Source organism: Electrophorus electricus, chromosome 23 (assembly GCF_041902795.1).
Source record: "Electrophorus electricus isolate QZ-2024a chromosome 23, ASM4190279v1, whole genome shotgun sequence".
Taxonomy (NCBI): Eukaryota; Metazoa; Chordata; class Actinopteri; order Gymnotiformes; family Gymnotidae; genus Electrophorus; species Electrophorus electricus.
In genome coordinates, this window is record NC_137519.1 from 7,322,501 (window position 1) to 7,340,411 (window position 17,911).

Consider the following 17,911-nt stretch of genomic DNA (forward strand, 5'->3'; position numbering starts at 1 on the left):
CCGTGGTTATGTAACGTGCCCTGGATCAGTCCGAGTTGTATGACACACAACGGCAACTCGTTCGGAACACACTCCTGACTGAACATGCTGGAGACTGGTGTACTATGATAGTTGGCATTTTCCACGAAGTCCTTGAGTTATTTTTTGACCTTGACTAGATCACACACTGCTGGGGTCAGGAGGCACCTCTGGGGCCCTGGTTGGTTCATTCACACACCTTTCACCTTTGTAAGGGGTGCAGTGACCTGTGAACTCACCACACACTGGCTATATTACGTACACACTCACAGGCCTTCACAGAGAGTCCGTATACAGTGCTCTGACAGGGACATAGCGTACGGACAGTACATATATGGTGCTTTGACAGGGACATAGCATGAGGATGGTCTGTATACCATGCTCTGACAGGGACACAGCCCATCAAAAGATGTCAAACTATGTTCTTTTTACTGGACCATAAGGCCATGTTCACATTCCAAGCCACATTGCTCAATTCTAATCTTTTGCTCAGATCGGATTTGTTTAACTTGACAGTTCACAGTCATAAGTGACCTGTATCTGTCTGTAATGTGAATGCATGTGCACAATAACGTGTTTTAGAACAAATCACCTGCATCACCAACACAAAAACACCATCCCATTTGTCAGACAATTATTGGTGTTAAAACCGGTAAACTAGACATGATGGTAGCTTGTGTATGCACAGCATTTTGCTTGGGAGGATGGCAAACAGTTCATCAGCTGTACGTGATCAGGACGAGAATGCGAGTTGATAATGACAGCATTAAGCAGATGCGTGCAGGCAAAAAGCCACACGAATTCTGACTTGACTGTTCTCATTCATGTCTCATGGCCACGAATCGGATATGTTGATCCAATCTAGGACCACTTACAAAAGTGACTCAAATCTAACTTGAAAAGATTGGATTTGTGTGTTTACACAGCCCTGAAAAAAATCAGATCCGTGTCGCATAAAGGCAAAAAATTGGTTTTGAGTCACTTTAATCTGGTAATGTGAACGTATCCTAAATTAATATATACAGTCATAGAAAAATGTTTATTTATGTATATTATCCTCTTTAGGCTAACGTAGGTGTTTATCACATTCCAAATGCGGCTGTGCAGAACAAAACACTAGAATCACGCTTTCAATCACTCTCATCGTAACTTCTCTCCATTATTAATGTCATTTAATCTGATTTGCTTGATGACATGAGCAAGTCACCTTGTTACCTGTCTACATCTCAAGCTAATCTGAGTCTGGATTGTTGAGTTTGACTAAGTGACATGCCATGTGAAAGCAGCGTACACATTAGTGATGCCGTAAATAGAGCAAACGAGAGAGAGAACTGCAGAACCAGCTAATGTCTCTCTCCTTTCTCTCTTTCTCTCCAGGGGAAAAAAGAAAAAGCAAACTAAACAAACGAGTTATTTTCTCCTATTGAAAGGAAATGGGCTGTTCTGATAGGGGAACACAGACGTGCTGTTATTGTGTTGTTTTATTAGCTTCCTGCTGGCTCGCAGGAACGCCAGAGCTGTGAGAGTTCTGCCTAAAGCCCACAAGGCAAAATCGTACACATGTAAGCCAAATAAAGAATTGATTTACTCCCCCCAGTAACCCCCCTTCCCCTAAAGGGGCTCCACAAAGCTGATCAGGTGGGAGGAAAAAATGGGCCATGCTGGTTTGCTTTACTAAGGTTTTACAGGCTGGTGCTGAATGATGGCTGTGCAGCACCACAAATCAAGCCACAACTACTGCACACACACAAATACAATCTGCAAACCCAGACACCCCCCCCCCAACACACACACACACACACACACACACACACACACACACACACATTCAGAACCCCCCACAGCCCACACATACATGACCAACCTTCCAAGCCAACTCTACAGCCCCTCCACACACAAACCCCACACTGCCTGCACCCCCTCCCCCTACCTCACCCCCCCACACACACAAGCCACCCAACACATAGCACGCACACACCCCACACCACACACATACGCAATCCCAACCCTTCCCACCAAAGACATATAACACAGAAGTGCCTTTGCAGACCCTCACACAGACCCAAACACACAGTCCCACATATACAACACAGAACCATACCTTCACATAGACCCACACAGCCACACAAACACAAACACCCCTGCCCACCCATACACACGGACATGCACATACAGCACCCCTCACACACAGCCCCACACAAACCCCACAGAACTGAATACACACAGCTACAGACAGGTAATGACGTACAAAATCTTTTTCCGTAGTAAAACTGGCGGAAAATCTAGAAATGCAGAACTGGAAAAGAAACAAGCAAACAAAACCACATTTTTGTCCAGCTGTGATATGGGATTGTTTTTCCATCCAATGTTTCGAGGCAGCTCATAAATACAGCAGTGCTTCCTGGGCTGCAAATAGGCTGTCAGACAGTGTTTAGTTCCCGCTTTCTAACTCAGCCCGGCAACTTGTAGAAGAATCAATTTCAATCACATCAACTCTGACAGACCAAGGAAAATTCAACGGTATTTCAGACTAAGAAGGTCTAAACAATGTGTGTGTGTGTGTGTGTGTGTGTGTGTGTGTGTGTGTGTGTGTGTGTGTGTGTGTGTGTGTGTTCATGAATGTTTATATATCTAAGTAAGGATGTGGTGTTTGAGTGTGTAACTTGACTGATGATACTTTAATCAAAGTTGATATCTTGTTTCTTTAGTGAACCATGTATCAAACACTTCACACTGCACTCACTTGTTTGTTTATTTGAGTCATTTAATACATTGGATCTTAGTCATATGAAGGAAGCCTATGCAAATCACAGTCTTATGTAAGTGCTACCAATGCCATTATGTGTCCTATATATTAGTACAAGTGCACTGTTCTGTCCACTTAAATGTAAAGCTTGGAGAGTTGGTCTACAGATCTGATGGTGAAGCTTATCGTGTTCCACATTTGCTTCTCCATCAGATAACAGATCCTCTAAATCATTTTGATCCTGAATTCAAGATGATACTTCAACCACACCATTTAGATCCTTAGCGAAGGCACACACACATAACACTGATCGTCGACACAATACGTCATCACCTCGTGAATAGCTAAATTGTGTATTGTGTAGTGTTTGTGCTGGTTTGTGTGTGTGTGTGTGTGTGTGTGCGTGTATAGGTGTGTGTGGGGGTCTGTGTGGGGTTCATGGAGTTTGTGTGTTGTGGTGTAAGTGTTTGTGTGTGGGGTTGTGTGTATGTGTAGGTGTGTGTTGAGATGTGCATGTGTGTATGTGTGGGGGGTGGGGTTGGTGGTGTGTGTATGGGATTGTTTGTGTGGTTTGTAGTGTTTGTGTGGGGGTCATGGTGTTTGTGCTCTCAGATCACATAAACTATGGATCCTGGCTGTGTTATTGAGTTGCGTTTGTTCCTGACTGCTCTACCACCATCTGTGCTGCACGTCTCTGCTTCTTCACTGCTTACATAATTTCAGTGATTAGCTCATTGTAACAACACACCTTCAGCCTTCCGAGACTAGTCATCCAGTGATGAAGAACGGAGATTACCTTCTAGAAGGGTGGTACTCAGGCTGGTACGGGTGATAAGAGTGGTACTTTGGACAGAGTGCACTCAGGGAAAGGAATGTTGAATTTTGATAACTATTAGCAGAAAGAGCCATTTTCGACTGTTTTCTTTTAAAATACCGTTCGTTGTTTTGTTTTTTTTGTGTCTGTTGCTTTTTAGGGTGCATCTAAAAAGAGTTTGCATTTGCATTATTAATCATTTTAGATATTAGATTTTATATTATTTTCATAGATCTAAGATCAACAATATGAGCTCATTATTAGACATCACTAATATTGTTACTGTTCAACAACAATTTACTTGTGCTACAGTAAATTAGATTTGATTAATTAAGATAACACATTAGATCATTAGATTACATATTAAAGTTAATTACCTCCCCAACTTTAGAAGCATTTTCTCTTGCGTCACCCTTGGGGTGAAAGAACTTCTTCAAGAACCTAACTAGATTGTAATGGTATGCTCCCCATCTCGCTTCTCACTTGGTACAGCCCACCACGTGTGGTGGGAGTCGTCTGTTGACTGGGTTAACTGTGACTGTCTCCTTATTTGTGTCCACACCCCCCCTTATTATCACACACCTGATCCTTATCGTTCACATCAATTATGTCTGTATTTAAAGCCCTACCTGTCGGTCATTGCAGGTGTTAGTGTCAGTGTTTGTTGTCTTGTGCATGGTACTGCTTTGTGTTTGTTGTTTGTATCATGCCGCACTAGTCTATCACACGTAAGTGCCTTTGATGTTTATTGTATATGTGTCCTTATATGTGCATTCTCTTGTGTTTAATAAATGTCTGTCGAAAGACGTCTGTGCGTCCTGCTCCTTGCCCTGCGGTACCCGGGCCGTCACAGATAAAATAGATTTAGATTTGCCCTGTGCTTCTATTAGTTAAGAGCACAGGGTTACGTAGGTAGCAAATCACTTATGTAGGCAGCCTTTGGAAATCAAAGCATTTTACATAATAAATTAAGCACAGCCGCATTTGGAATGTTTTTTTTTTTTTTTTGTACTAGCTCATTTGTTTTATACTCCTTCCCAAAGATATATTAATTTCAGTGCAAATATTTAAAGCCCCAAATTTCTAATTATTTTTTGGTTCTATTTTAATAATAAAAAATGTTCCAGTCTAAGGCTTTTTTGTGATGGTTTTTCAATCAAGTCATGGACTGTCTTGGAGTGTCATGGAGTGAATAAATGCCAAGCGATTAGGGTGACAATATGCCGCACTGCCTGGCCTCACTGCTCCCAGGGGGCGCTCTCACACACCAGGAATCACGTTCAGGGGTATTCTTATCCTGAAGTTGTGTGTGATTCATAAGATCCCTTTCAAGCTTGTATATGTTTCTACTTGTGTGTATGGCTCTCTGTATTTCTTCTTGTTATGTATCTCATGTGTTTGCATTGTGGAGTGTAAAGTATAGTGGTTTGAACACGCATGTGGTGAGAGTCTGTCACGTTTGGACACTCCTGCCCATGTGTGGTGACAGTCTGAGTAATGTCTGAGCAATCCTGCCCACGTGTGGTGACAGTCTGAGTAACGTCCGAGCACTCCTGCCCACCTGTGGCGACAGTCTGAGTAACGTCTGAGCACTCCTGCCCACGGGTGGCAATGACAAACTCAACTCACCATAATTCCTTGTTCTCAACAACTTTTGGATGAGTGTGTGTGATTTCCCTGCCATCAGGGCCAGTTTAGCCCTGCTGTGTGCATTGTGAACACTCACACACTAATTGAGTGTTAATTTGGCAAGAATAGGAATTAATTATATGACACGTCATTCTCATTAGAGATCCCCAGATGTAAGTCATGAGGCAGCTCACAAGTACACAAAACTCATTAGCACTCTGCTTCCACTGGGAATTGCATACTTCTGTGAGTGAGAGGGGTGTAAGTGTGTGTGTGTGTGTGTGTGTGTGTGTGTGTGTGTGTGTGTGCGCGTGTTTATCTTATATATTTAGAACTTGACCATAGGAGCGTTTCATAGCCTGTGACATCATCAGTGTGTGACATGAACTGTGAAAGGTACTGTAGTTGTTGCTCAGGACAACTGTTGCCCTGACAACTTTAATACTGTCAGTATTCTCCCAGCTGTTCTTTGAGTTTTAAATGGGCAATCCATACAGTTTATGACGTTGCCTTACTCAGAGACATTTCAGGCAGAAATATGTAGCTTGTTATTTTCTAAATTACACCCAGCCTAATAGCTGCAGAAATGCTTTTATTCTTAATGTAAGCCCAGCCCTTAATGTAGAAGGCAAGTTAAATGGGATAATTGCTTTGTCCTTCTCAAATATTTGAGTTCAACCGTTACTAAACCCTGAACTATGTTCATGCCGAATACCAAACCCCTGAACGGTGTTCCTCTCTAACACCAAACCCTGAACTGTGACTAATCTCACCACCATTTGTTCTGGCATCCACAGAGCATGTAGACATCAGATGGTGTAATGGAATATTACATAAGTGATATCAGTAATACAGGTCAGCATGTCATCTTCGTGTCAATGAAAGACTTCTGAAGGAAGTCCACATCAATCTTTTATTCGTCATTGCAAGGCAGACTTGCTTTTTTGAGTTCTGTGACACAAAGCTTGACTCAGTAAGTGAGAGGATTAAAGAGAATAAGAGGAAATGGTTCCTGCCTATAATCTTTGTCAGGTCCTGTTCTCAGCAGAAGAATTGGTTGCAGAGGGAGAGAGAGAGAGAGAGAGAGAGAGAGAGAGAGAGAGAGAGAGAGAGAGAGAGAGAGAGAGAGAAGCAGAGAAAGAGAGGGGGACACAGAAAGAGAGGGACTGCACAAGGGCCAGAGGAAGAGACAGGGATACGAGAAAGAGAGAAAAAGAGAACAGAAATATGTCATTGTATGCCTTTGTCACAGGTCAGCATCATAAACACAAGCACATGCAATCAGTGTGCTCCCTGACACACGCTTTACATGCTCTGACTCTTTATAGTCAGAGAAATCTCAACGGGGAAAAAAGCAGAGATCAGCGCAAATAAAAGAACAAAAAAAAATGCATAGGTGTGACGGAAGCACCCTCTGCATGTGATCACTCATCTCCACACACTCCTATAAAGAGGTGTTTACTGAAAAAAGCCTACATTTCAGTGCAGTGTAAGACATGGGGAGGAGAGAGAGAACAGGAAAAAAGGAGAGGTGAGTCATAACGAGTGGAACAGTGAGACAGTAATGAGGACAGAGAGCCTCTTCAAACAGCCTTGTTATATGACTGTAAAAGCCCTAATTCAGACATCATCCTCATACACCTTTGCCACAGGACACCGCTAAAATTACCTCATCGTCAGCACTACACAAGTATGTGTGTATGCGTGTGTGCGTGAGTGATAGAGAGAGAGAGAGAGAGTAACTTTAATGCAGTATTCGTACCATGCATTGTTTTGTTATGACTGGCGTCATCATGGAGCCTTGGCTTTGTGTGCTGTGGGGCACACGTGCTTTCACCAGCAGCAGTCAAGAGCCCCAAGTGCTCTCAGTATTCAATAGCAAGATGTCAGGAACAAACCAAACCTATAATGTATTCTTACTGATTATTTACATTATATACATTGTCAGATAGTTGTAGGCAATGTCTTACCCTGAGAGACTAAACAGCTGTAGCCATAGATTAGCCATAATTCACAATATAAACAAGCGTGTGAATGTTTATTATGATGAAGATAAAGACCGGCTCTAAAATGGCAGTTATACTTTCCTGGATGGGAAAATCAGTCGACTGCAAAACCTACTGGCAATGAGAGGTCCAAAATGTTGGAATATTTGATGGAAACACTGCGACCACCAGCACATCATTCTGAATCAACACTGTCATGAAGGAGATATTTGAATTTCAAATTGATGTCACACAGTACAAGTGCCTCTCAACAAGTCGAGTGTGATTTCTTTATGATTATTTTTGCTGTGTAAAATAAACCATTTAAACAGGTTATGACATGTACCTCATGAGTCTCATTGTAGCAGTCCTTAAAGCTGCTCTTGGCAATTTTTAAATAACACCTATAAATAACAATGGAGCCTAAACTGAAGTATCTGTGACTGTTCTGGGCTCTGTAATCAGTCCTGCCATACTAACCCATCAGGAAGCTTTCCTACAAGGAGGCGGTCCTCCCTGTCAGTTATATTGTGTGAGGGGGAAAAACATATAAGGATAGGCTATAGGAGGTGCTTTAAAGATCGTAAGGCATCAGGGTGTGTTACAGAGTGTAGGGAATCAGTGTTGGGTGGAGCATGTGGGATTGAAAGCAAGGGATGGACTCCTTCAGTGGAAGATAGCTGAAGTTAGCCCGAAGTGCTGACTTTACTTACAGCAGCTTTAAGAGTTACAGTCAATCTTAAATCCCTCTCTTCTTTCATAGAAATGCATCTCGGTTGATTTGGCTAAAGCTGACAGCAGTTACCAGGAAGCAGTCAAAGAAAACACAGCATCCGTTGGAAAGATTGAGATGAGTCAGGCTGAGGCGAGGCAAGTTGCTATGACGTGTGAGATCAGTAAAGACAGCAGCGCATAACTGCTCTCACACCTAGGCTAATTAGACCTCACACCTATTCTAATTAGACCTCACACCTAGGCCAATTAGACCTCACACCTATGCTAATTACACCTCACCTGGGCTAATAAGCCTATACACATAGGATAATTGGACCTAGTTGGGCTAAAGGGGTCTAAAGAACCACAGCAGATCAAGAGATGCAGAGAGAGATGGAGAGAAAAATGGAAGGAGAGGTATAGAGAGCGAGATGGAGGAGGAGAGGTGATATGGTAGAACACTGGGTAGATGCTCAGGGGAGGATGAGGGATGATGAAATGAGGCAACAGAGAAAGCAATTTATGGAAAAGAGGGAGAGGGAGAGAGTTAGTAGACAAATAGAGAAAGTGTAGTGGGGGGAATACTCTGGAACGAGGGGGATTTGTTCAGGTCTCACAGCAAGTAGAGGAAAGTGGTGAGATATCAAACAGGTATGAGAAAGTATCCTTATCATACGTGTCACAAGATACACACTAGGTTATATATCATGCACCATGTCCTCATTTGCAACGTGTGATTCACCTTAGGAGAACTAGAAATCACTAGTATGAAGCTGTACGTGGAGACTGTACTCTGTGTGCTGGGCAGAGACCGACGCCCAGCAGCACAGCGGTTAAAAGCACCTCTGCACATCAGACACGTCACATCCCGTCCTTCATTACCTCAGCAACAACGAGGCCAGAACCAACATCTCTATTCTATTTCTAGTTTCCCAGGAAACCATTTGAAACCTGCCAGAGTGAGAAGACGAGCATGCAGAGTCTGTGCATGAGACCACGTGGAGACGTGTCTGTCCTCAGGACACACGCTGGCCACAGACCCCACTGCTTTACCCACAACACGGTTCTTTGATTGGAGCAGGGACAGATGCCAGAGCAGTAGCTGGGCACATTCAGACATGCCTATACTTGGCTATGCTCCTACTACGTTCTGGGGAATTAGAGCTGTAATTATGAAATATCTCTATAGGGCTGTGTGTAGTTTCCCACAGGTTATTAGTTCTGACTACTCTAATGCAGTTGAATTCAGCAGCTGAGATTTCAATAAAACTTTCTTTGATACGGCACCTCTGTGTACTGGTAATTATGCCATCAGACTACAGTGGTAATCACAGCATCAGAATGCAGTGGTGATCACAGGATGCAAACCCAGGCAACCTCTGGGAATGTGACACTGATACTACAGAATCCAAACAGAGACCTGGAAATACCAAAATACAAAACAGATGAAAGAACTTTGGCATCAGAGGCTAGTATATTAAAGAGAGCATACCATTAGAGAGAATGAAGGGCATCAAAATGTAATGGCATCAGAATTTAGGGTATTATAGTGTGTGGAGTGATGGATAATAAAGAGTGCAGGAGTCTAGGGCATCAAATTGTTGGGCTTTGCAGTGTAGTGTATTACAGAGTGTAGAGCATCAGAGTGTAGGGAATTACAAAGTGTTGATTAGGGTATCATAGTGTAGTGATTTAGAGTGTAGGGAATCAGAGACTAGGGTATCACAGTGTAGTGAATTATAGAGTGTAGGGCATCAGAATATATAGCATCGACATGTAGGGAATTAGAGTCTATAGTATCTAGAGTCTAAAGTCTAGTGTATTATAGAGTATAGTGTATTATAGTGTATATAGTATTATAGTGTAGGGTATCAGACTAATGTAGGGCATCACAGTGTGGGGTATCAGACTGATGTAGGGCAGTACAGTGTAGGATATCAGACTGATGTAGGGCATCACAGTGTAGGGTATCAGGCCGATGTAGGGCTTCACAGTGTAGGGTATCAGGCCGATGTAGGGCTTGACAGTGTAGGGTATCAGGCTGATGTAGGGTATCACAGTGTAGGGTATTAGGCCAATGTAGGGCTTCACAGTGTAGGGTATCAGGCTGATGTAGGGCATCACAGTGTAGGGTATCAAGTTGATGTAGGGCTTCACAGTGTAGGGTATCAGGCTGATGTAGGGCAGTACAGTGTAGGGTATTAGACTGATGTAAGGCATCACAGTGTAGGGTATCAGGATGATGTAGGAAATCACAGTGTAGGGAATCAGGCTGATGTAGGGTATCACAGTGTAGGGTATCAGGCTGATGTAGGGCATCTCAGTGTAGGGTATCTGGCTGATGTAGGGCATCTCAGTGTAGGGTATCAGGGTGATGTAGGGTATCACAGTGTAGGGCATTACAGTGTAGGGCATCACAGTGTAGGGTATCAGGCTGATGTAGGGTATCACAGTGTAGGGCATTACAGTGTAGGGCATCACAGTGTAGGGTATCAGACTGATGTAGGGTATCACAGTGTAAGGTATCAGGCTGATGTAGGGCATCTCAGTGTAGGGTATCAGGGTGATGTAGTGTATCACAGTGTAGGGCATTACAGTGTAGGGTATCACAGTGTAGGGTATCATGCTGATGTATGGTATCACAGTGTAGGGCATTACAGTGTAGGGCATCACAGTGTAGGGTATCAGGCTGATGTAGGGTATCACAGTGTAGGGTATCAGGCTGATGTAGGGCAGTACAGTGTAGGGTATCAGACTGATGTAGGGCATCACAGTGTAGGGTATCAGACTGATGTAGGGCATCACAGTGTAGGGTATCAGACTGATGTAGGGCAGTACAGTGTAGGGGATCAGGCTGATGTAGGGCTTCACAGTGTAGGGTATCAGACTGATGTAGGGTATCACAGTGTAGGGTATCAAGCTGATGTAGGCCATCTCAGTGTAGGGTATCAGGCTGATGTAGGGTATCACAGTGTAGGGCATTACAGTGTAGGGCATCACAGTGTAGAGTATCAGGCTGATGTAGGATATCACAGTGTAGGGTATCAAGCTGATGTAAGACATCTCAGTGTAGGGTATCAGGCTGATGTAGGCCATCTCAGTGTAGGGTATCAGGCTGATATAGGGTATCACAGTGTAGGGTATCAGGCTGATGTAGGGTATCACAGTGTAGGGTATCAGACTGATGTAGGGCAGTACAGTGTAGGGTATCAGACTGATGTAGGGCATCACAGTGTAGGGTATTAGACTGATGTAGGGCATCACAGTGTAGGGTATCAGGCTGATGTAGGGTATCAGAGTGTAGGGTATCAGGCTGATGTAGGGCATCTCAGTGTAGGGTATCTGGCTGATGTAGGGCATCTCAATGTAGGGTATCAGGGTGATGTAGGGTATCACAGTGTAGGGCATTACAATGTAGGGCATCACAGTGTAGGGTATCAGGCTGATGTATGGTATCACAGTGTAGGGTATCAGACTGATGTAGGGCATCACAGTGTAGGGTATCAGACTGATGTAGGGCAGTACAGTGTAGGGGATCAGGCTGATGTAGGGCTTCACAGTGTAGGGTATCAGACTGATGTATGGTATCACAGTGTAGGGTATCAAGCTGATGTAGGCCATCTCAGTGTAGGGTATCAGGCTGATGTAGGGTATCACAGTGTAGGGTATCAGGCTGATGTAGGGCAGCTCAGTGTAGGGTATCAGGGTGATGTAGTGTATCACAGTGTAGGGCATTACAGTGTAGGGTATCACAGTGTAGGGTATCAGGCTGATGTATGGTATCACAGTGTAGGGCATTACAGTGTAGGGCATCACAGTGTAGGGTATCAGGCTGATGTAGGGTATCACAGTGTAGGGTATCAGGCTGATGTAGGGCAGTACAGTGTAGGGTATCAGACTGATGTAGGGCATCACAGTGTAGGGTATCAGACTGATGTAGGGCAGTACAGTGTAGGGTATCAGACTGATGTAGGGCATCACAGTGTAGGGTATCAGACTGATGTAGGGCAGTACAGTGTAGGGGATCAGGCTGATGTAGGGCTTCACAGTGTAGGGTATCAGACTGATGTAGGGTATCACAGTGTAGGGTATCAAGCTGATGTAGGCCATCTCAGTGTAGGGTATCAGGCTGATGTAGGGTATCACAGTGTAGGGCATTACAGTGTAGGGCATCACAGTGTAGGGTATCAGGCTGATGTAGGGTATCACAGTGTAGGGTATCAAGCTGATGTAGGACATCTCAGTGTAGGGTATCAGGCTGATGTAGGCCATCTCAGTGTAGGGTATCAGGCTGATGTAGGGTATCACAGTGTAGGGTATCAGACTGATGTAGGGCAGTACAGTGTAGGGTATCAGACTGATGTAGGGCATCACAGTGTAGGGTATTAGACTGATGTAGGGCATCACAGTGTAGGGTATCAGGCTGATGTAGGGTATCAGAGTGTAGGGTATCAGGCTGATGTAGGGCATCTCAGTGTAGGGTATCTGGCTGATGTAGGGCATCTCAGTGTAGGGTATCAGGGTGATGTAGGGTATCACAGTGTAGGGCATTACAATGTAGGGCATCACAGTGTAGGGTATCAGGCTGATGTATGGTATCACAGTGTAGGGTATCAGACTGATGTAGGGCATCACAGTGTAGGGTATCAGACTGATGTATGGTATCACAGTGTAGGGTATCAAGCTGATGTAGGCCATCTCAGTGTAGGGTATCAGGCTGATATAGGGTATCACAGTGTAGGGTATCAGGCTGATGTAGGGCATCTCAGTGTAGGGTATCAGGGTGATGTAGTGTATCACAGTGTAGGGCATTACAGTGTAGGGTATCACAGTGTAGGGTATCAGGCTGATGTATGGTATCACAGTGTAGGGCATTACAGTGTAGGGCATCACAGTGTAGGGTATCAGGCTGATGTAGGGTATCACAGTGTAGGGTATCAGGCTGATGTAGGGTATCACAGTGTAGGGTATCAGACTGATGTAGGGCAGTACAGTGTAGGGTATCAGGCTGATGTAGGGCATCACAGTGTAGGGTATTAGACTGATGTAGGGCATCACAGTGTAGGGTATCAGGCTGATGTAGGAAATCACAGTGTAGGGTATCAGGCTGATGTAGGGTATCAGAGTGTAGGGTATCAGGCTGATGTAGGGTATCTCAGTGTAGAGTATCAGGCTGATGTAGGGCATCTCAGTGTAGGGTATCAGGGTGATGTAGGGTATCACGGTGTAGGGCTTCACAGTGTAGGTATCAGGCTGATGTAGGGTATCACAGTGTAGGGTATCAAGCTGATTTAGGCCATCTCAGTGTAGGGTATCAGGCTGATGTAGGGTATCACAGTGTAGGGTATCAGGCTGATGTAGGATATCACAGTGTAGGGTATCAGGCTGATGTAGGGTATCACAGTGTAGGGTATTAGGCCAATGTAGGGCTTCACAGTGTAGGGTATCAGGCTGATGTAGGGCATCACAGTGTAGGGTATCAAGTTGATGTAGGGCTTCACAGTGTAGGGTATCAAGCTGATGTAGGCCATCTCAGTGTAGGGTATTAGGCTGATGTAGGCCATCTCAGTGTAGGGTATCAGGCTGATGTAGGGTATCACAGTGTAGGGTATCAGGCTGATGTAGGGTATCACAGTGTAGGGTATCAGACTGATGTAGGGCAGTACAGTGTAGGGTATCAGGCTGATGTAGGGCATCACAGTGTAGGGTATCAGGCTGATGTAGGGTATCAGAGTGTAGGGTATCAGGCTGATGTAGGGTATCTCAGTGTAGAGTATCAGGCTGATGTAGGGCATCTCAGTGTAGGGTATCAGGGTGATGTAGGGTATCACGGTGTAGGGCTTCACAGTGTAGGTATCAGGCTGATGTAGGGTATCACAGTGTAGGGTATCAAGCTGATTTAGGCCATCTCAGGGTAGGGTATCAGGCTGATGTAGGGTATCACAGTGTAGGGTATCAGGCTGATGTAGGATATCACAGTGTAGGGTATCAAGCTGATTTAGGCCATCTCAGTGTAGGGTATCAGGCTGATGTAGGGTATCACAGTGTAGGGTATCAGGCTGATGTAGGATATCACAGTGTAGGGTATCAGGCTGATGTAGGGCATCTCAGTGTAGAGTATCAGGTTGATGTAGGGCTTATGCCTCTCATCCCATCATACTGCTTTTCCTGCACTTATACTGGATCAAATTTCACACATATTCTTGGTGAGAGCATTTTGGTCACAGGTGGGCACTTATAAAAAACATATTTGTCCCACTGCGGATTTCCACTCTATCACAGTCCAAAGGAAAACTGTTTTCAGCCCGTATCTCTGTGTAAAATATAATGGCCCAAAATTAAGGTTAGCTGGAACATGATCTTGAAATTGTATCACAATTCATATGAGGACTACTGACATGCATGACTAATTGGCCCAATGCTAATTCATCATTTTACATCTGGGTGTACCCCACAGATGGACCTTCTCTGTCTTTCTTTCTTTCCCTCACTCCCTCTTTCTCTCCCCCTCTCTGCCAGCACGGACAGCCACGTGTAATTAATGAAGGATGTGTTTGAAAAGCCCTGTCATTTGCCCCATTCCTCTGCTAATGAGTTCTAAATATAAGTGCATTAGCGAACGACTGTGCAGCCAGTGGGCTGTGTTAGACGTCTCCCCTGAGCAGCTCCAGCCACAGAGGAACCCCCGGAGATGCCAGTCATTTATTTAACACTGTGCTGAGGTTTCTGGGAAAGTGCCTGCTCATCACAAAGCCCTGACACACATCAAGATGACAGGCTCTCTGCAAAGCCCAATGCTGCACTTCCAACTCCTTTCTTTTACTTTCTGTCAGAAAATCCAGCGAGCACGGCTCCTCAAGCTCTTCGAGTGCCCTGCCGTCTGGCAGGGCAATGGCTCACAGCTCCTCAGGCTCCCTGCTGTCTCATAGAGCAAGGAAACTTGAGCAAAACTTCCAAAAGCACGGCAGTAATCTTATCATGACGTGGCATAGGAGGGGAATGGGAAGTGGAGGGTAAATGAAAGGGCCTTTTATGGGAATGGAATGGTCCAAAGAAGGAACCTGCCATGGAAAACTACATTTCCCAGCGTTTCACCATGACTGGCTAAGAACTATTCCAGCTGCATCTAATGACCAATCAGGCCCCTGTTTTAGAAGTAGATCAGTATATGATCTTCAAAATAAATAAATAACACAAATGAATAAATAAATAATTGGCATGTTACAAATGCCTTGTAAAGATTTTTTTAAGCATGTTAAGGTCACACTGCTAAGGTCAAACATAATAATGACAGTGATGATGCTGTGATAATGATTATTGATGATGTTATGTACTATAATTGTATGTAGCCTTCTAGTTTTTTATTTGCCCACATAAACACCATATTTGGCCATAACCTGCTATCGAGCCTGTTAAAAACTAGTTAGCATCTTCAGTCTCTGTTCTTTCAATAGGACAATGGTTGAATAATGATTTTCTTTCTTTCTTATCATTCCTACTGCTGTCAATTTTTAGTAATGATGACAACATAAAAAGGCCAACATCATATAGGCATGCCATCTTTACTATGAATACACACTCTCTCTCACACACACAGCCTGCAAGAACACTGTGTCTAAAAACGTGTGTTTGTGTGTGTGTGAGAGAGAACAATGCGAGTGGAACTGCCATACAGGGATAGGGAAGCAGCTAAACTAAACAGCTGTTCAGAGTCATGACAAGATGAACCAGCGTTCTGACATAACACTGACCTAGCTACCCGCACTCTCTCTCTCTCTCTCTCTCTCTCTCTCTCTCTCTCTCTCTCTCACACACACACACACACGGATACTCACACACATGTGCACACACACGCAAACATACACACACACCTGCACCATAATGCGTACACACACACTCACACATATACCTGTACACACATCCACACGCATACATACCTGCACTCACACACATTCGAACACCTTTACACACATGTACACGTACATTTGTGCACAAACACTCGCATACCCCCCCCACACACAGACACATACCACTCTAATTATGCAAACTGAATGCACAGCTGAATACACACACAAATACACACCCTCACACACTTGTTCGCTCACTCTCTGTCATATCTATGAGTGTATCTAGAAGTCCCATAGTGTTCTATACATCTGGATGGTTACTCTGGAATACAAGATAATACCTCCGAGTCTGTTGTAGCATAAGAAGGCAAGAAAAGCAACAGGAAGGGACAGGAAGTCCTCAGAGTGTCGGACAGAGATGAGGAAGAAGCAGAGAGACAAACAGGCGAAGGAGAAAATAAAAGCCCTTTGGGAAAAGGGGCGATAGGAGGAGAGAGAGGGAACAGAGGAGAGGAGGGAGAGGGAACAGAGGAGAGGAGGGAGTGGGAACAGAGGAGAGGAGGGAGTGGGAACAGAGGAGAGGAGAGAGTGGGAACAGAGGAGAGAAGAAAGTGGGAACAGAGGAGAGGAGGGAGAGGGAACAGAAGAGAGGAGGGAGAGGGAACAGAGGAGAGGAGGGAGAGGGAACAGAGGAGAGGAGGGAGAGGGAACAGAGGAGAGGAGAGAGTGGGAACAGAGGAGAGGAGAGAGTGGGAACAGAGGAGAGGAGAAAGTGGGAACAGAGGAGAGGAGGGAGAGGGAACAGAAGAGAGGAGGGAGAGGGAACAGAGGAGTGGAGGGAGAGGGAACAGAGGAGAGGAGAGAGTGGGAACAGAGGAGAGGAGAGAGTGGGAACAGAGGAGAGGAGGGAGAGGGAACAGAGGAGAGGAGAGAGTGGGAACAGAGGAGAGAAGGGAGAGGGAACAGAGGAGAGGAGGGAGAGGGAACAGAGGAGAGAAGGGAGAGGGAACAGAGGAGAGGAGAGAGTGGGAACAGAGGAGAGGAGAGAGTGGGAACAGAGGAGAGGAGAGAGTGGGAACAGAGGAGAGGAGAGAGTGGGAACAGAGGAGAGAGAGGGAACAGAGGAGAGACAGAAACTGCTCAGGATTTAAAGCTGGGGCTGGAGGGACAGAATGCTAATGTCTGTCACTGGGGACCTTGTCCAGTCCAGCTAACAGATGTGCTTAACCCTGCTCACCTTCCTCTGCAGATGTCTGAGTAGCTGCCTCTTTACACTGTACGGCCACACGCTGTACCAAGAGCCTGAGCAAGCAGCGCGGTGGAGAGTGTGCTGTAGGGGGCAGGACACTCAGGCGCCTACTACTAGCTCATGTGGATCTCCATCAGTAATGTGTGTAGATCTCCATCAGTAATGTGTGTGGTTCTCCATCAGTAGTATATGTGGATCTCCGTCAGTAATGTGTGTAGATCTCCATCAGTAATGTGTGTGGATCTCCGTCAGTAATGTGTGTAGATCTCCATCAGTAATGTGTGTGCTTCTCCATCAGTAATGTGTGTAGATCTCCATCAGTAATGTGTGGGGTTCTCCATCAGTAGTGTATGTGGATCTCTGTCAGTAATGTCTATGAGAATGAGTTCCTGTCTGCATAAATGACAAACAACTGTAATGGCACACATGACCATTCAGGATGCTTCACACCCATTCCAGCAGAGCACTCAAGCAGAGATACAAGACATAAGACAAGTGAGCTCTCCCCTCCACCCTCTGTTCCTCCCCATCTTCTCCATCTCCTCTCCTCTCCTCTCCTCTCCTCTTCTCTTCTCTTCTCTTCTCTCCAGCTTTCTCTCTCTCTCTCTCTCTCTCTCTCTCTCTCTCTCTCTCTCTCTCTCTCTCTCTCTCTCTCAGGGGAAAAACAGACCACTGTAAAGGAAACAATTTTATATTCATTTTTAAACAATGCTAATGTTACAAATGTTTTAAGATAGAAAGAGAAATCAATACTGGGTGGAATAAGCCCATAAGCCCATTTCCATCCCAGCTCCTTGGCATGCTCTCCACTAGCCTTTCACACTATTCGTTAAATAAGATTTGGTTCAGGTGATCACCTAATCAGTACCTCATTAAGCAGAATGGGATAGACAGAGAGAGAGTGAGTAG

The 17,911-nt window shown here is 44.8% G+C and overlaps 1 protein-coding gene across 4 annotated transcripts in view; it reads right to left on the reverse strand.

Annotated features, from left to right (window-relative positions):
- Positions 1 to 17,911, reverse strand: part of il1rapl1b (interleukin 1 receptor accessory protein-like 1b) — a 294,511-nt gene that overhangs the window by 113,187 nt on the left and 163,413 nt on the right. The window lies entirely within an intron of this gene.